The sequence below is a fragment of the Rutidosis leptorrhynchoides genome, chromosome 4 (genome assembly GCF_046630445.1).
Source record: "Rutidosis leptorrhynchoides isolate AG116_Rl617_1_P2 chromosome 4, CSIRO_AGI_Rlap_v1, whole genome shotgun sequence".
NCBI lineage: Eukaryota > Viridiplantae > Streptophyta > Magnoliopsida > Asterales > Asteraceae > Rutidosis > Rutidosis leptorrhynchoides.
In genome coordinates, this window is record NC_092336.1 from 310569386 (window position 1) to 310572943 (window position 3558).

At 32.6% G+C, this 3558-nt stretch overlaps 1 non-coding gene across 1 annotated transcript; it reads right to left on the reverse strand.

Moving 5' to 3' along the window:
• Positions 1-683: 683 nt before the first annotated feature.
• Positions 684-755, reverse strand: TRNAD-GUC (transfer RNA aspartic acid (anticodon GUC)). Its single transcript has one exon. It is a non-coding gene; the product is annotated as a tRNA-Asp (tRNA).
• Between the last annotated feature and the right edge of the window lie 2803 nt (positions 756-3558).

Here is a 3558-nt window from a genome sequence, read left to right on the forward strand (position 1 = left end):
GTGGATTACATACAGTGATAACTGGTGTAATTGTTGACAGAAGTGATAACTGCGTCACAGTTTAAATCCTTAATCAGTTGGAATATTTGACTTCGGGTATAAGGGTAATTTGACAAGGATACTTGCACTTTATATTTATGACCGATGAACTATTATGGACAAAAAACCAGATAGACGTATCAAATAAACCAGGATAAAGGACAATTAACCCATGGTAATAAATTAAAATCAACACGTCAAACATCATGATTACGGAAGTTTAAATAAGCATAATTCTTTTATTATATTTCTCATCGTAATTTTATTTTCTGTCATTTTATTTTATTTATCGCAATTTATTTTACGCACTTTAATTTTTGTCATTTATTTTTACGCTTAAAATCGACAAACCGGTCATTAAACGGTAAAACCCCCATTTTATAATAATACTACTACTTATTTATATATATATTTTTACAAATAAACTTAATAATATAGCGTTAACTTCACCAGCTCCCTGTGGAACGAACCGGACTTACTAAAAACTACACTACTCTACGATTAGGTACACTGCCTATAAGTGTTGTAGCAAGGTTTAGGTATATCCCATCCGTAAATTAATAAAACTTGTGTCATATTTTGTAGTATTTTGTATTAAAAATAATACTATTTCGTACCCTCACGCTACATCATCAAGTTTTTGGCGCCGCTGCCGGGGATCGAACCCGGGTCACCCGCGTGACAGGCGGGAATACTTACCACTATACTACAACGACACAAGTTTTATTAATTTACGGATGGGATATACCTAAACCTTGCTACAACACTATAGGCAGTGTACCTAATCGTAGAGTAGTGTAGTTTTTAGTAAGTCCGGTTCGTTCCACAGGGAGCTGGTGATACTTACTATATTTTTAACTACTATATTTATACAAAATATATATAATTATATAAGTAGTAATATTATTATAAAAGGGGGGTTTTACCGTTTAATGACCGGTTTGTCGATTCTATATTTTAAGCGTAAAGATAAATGACGATAATTAAAGTGCGTAAAATAATGACAATAAATAAAATGACAGTAAATAAAATTGCGAGTAATAAAATGACAGTAAATAAAGATACGATGAGAAATATAATAAAAGAGTTATGCTTATTTAAACTTCCGTAATCATGATGTTTGACGTGTTGATTTTAATTTATTACCATGGGTTAATTGTCCTTTGTCCTGGTTTATTTGATACATCTATCTGGTTTTTGTCCATAATAATCCATCGGTCATAAATATAAAGTGCGAGTATCCTCGTCAAATTACCCTTATACCCGAAGTCAAATATTCCAACTGATTAAGGATTTAAACTGTGACGCAGTTGTCACTTCTGTCAACAATTACACCAGTTATCACTGTATGTAATCCACCCCTGTTTTAATTAGTTTATGAATATTAATTCATCCACTTGATCAGAATGAATAATCAATTACCCAACCCAATTGATTAATTAAATGATTATAACAGATTCCATATGAACATCACTAAATAGGACAACCATAATCATTATTAATTATTAGGTTAATTAATTTGAAGATAGGTTCGACAGACTCCAATGAGTTGTCACTCAATTAGACAATACCCCCCATCTATTAATAGTCAATAGTTCAATTTCCACAAGTGTCGGTCTTTTGCCCAAACCTTAATTATGGTACAAAGTTCAATAACCCCGTCTTAATATTTTAGCCCAACATCACGATTACTTCGGCTCAAATAAGCATAATAATAACTTAGCTACGAGACATTAATGTAAAAAGGTTGAACATAACTTACAATGATTAAAAATAGCGTAGCGTTACACGGACAGAATTTCGACTTACACACTCAAATGATCTCTATCATAAATCTTATTATTATCATAATTTAAACTTAAAATTAAGATTATTGTTATATCTTATTACATTAACATTATGATAGAGATATAGAATATAGATATTGATAATTGATATTGATAATTGATCGAAAAAAAAAAGATCGGAGAAAAATTCTCCTCCCCTCATTCATCGAACATAGATCCCTTTTATAGCGAAATATGAAAATTGAATTTTCATTTACGACCCCTGAACTATGCTCAATTAACAACTTTTTATTATTTAATATTATTCTTATTATGAATTATTTAAATATTATATTTTATTCTTGTGCATAGTTGACTCGTAATTTTTACACCGTTGCGTCGAGCGTTGAGAGTTGGTTCATGTCCTGGTTTCGGATTTTCGAACGTCCTTGTGTACAATTTAATATCTTGTACTTTGCGTTTTGTAACTTGTACTCTTGTCATTTTTAGACGTTCTTCATCAATAATTTGAACCTTTTTAATTGTATATTGTACTTTTTAGCTTTTTGGACCTTTTTGTCTTCAAATCGTCGTTTTCGCCTTTTGTCTTCGCACATATTTAAAATAAACGAATATTACTTGAAAATGGAACAATTGCAACTAAAATCTTGTCTTTCTTGGGGGATAATGCTATGAAATATATGTTCCTTTTTAGCCTTATCAATATCCCCACACTTGAGCGTTGCTTGTCCTCAAGCAATATAGTCTTAAAATACTAGAATCACTTCTTTATTCTTCACACTTTGTACATCAGTGATTTTGATATGACGGTATAAACAATGGTAGTAACGATATGGTTTACAGTCCCACATGACTATAAAAATTTAGATCCATTAAGGAAATTGGATCTTTATGAAAACATTTGATCTTTTGAAAATTCATTCTAGCTTTTACCCTAGATAAGTTTTCTGATTTGATCCATCATCGGTGTTGCAAAATATATTTGTGGATCAATATTTTGGCTAAAACTTTTAGGTTCATGTAATCCACTGCTATCCCGGTATCGGAAAGCACACATCCAGTTTACTTGTTCCGTATATTACCTTTCGGTAAACTACCGTCCGGTTGTAAAGGAAAGCGATGAACAAGAAACTGTTAAGGCAATGTCCCGTGACATGCATTTGATTATGGTCTAAAAACGTGTCGGATGCTAGTACTATCCTTGGTAGGAGCAATAGTAAAGATCATCCTATAATTTTTCGGTCTGGCACAAGGTCCTGTCTCCGACCATGCTATGCAACCACCGTTCTTACGGTTGACACCCGATTTTGTTCAGGTGACCTAATGAATTCCAGGTGAATTCCTAGGATTTTACGTTCAATGGTAATGAACGCATTGAAAATGGGTTTTCAGAAAACAAATCGGTTTGTATTTTTGATCAAAATATTTTCTCGTTCAAGCTCGAGTTTAGATATCATTGAATTCCATGAGTTTGAATTCTCAATCTTTAAGGTCAATCTCTAGGATTGAGTATTATCAGTCTTAAAAGCTGATTTTTAATCTTTAAGGAGATTATCCTTTTCTGGGGATCTGATTCATTACTCTTATCAAGCTAATTTGCACGGTGCCTCCCCATTGTACGAGATAAATCCTTCTCATGGTTAGGATAAATCTGACCACTTGGCGACCCTGTTTGATGCTGAGGTCCGTGGATTTCCTGCTGATTTTAGTGATGACTTTTCTAGATTTTTCG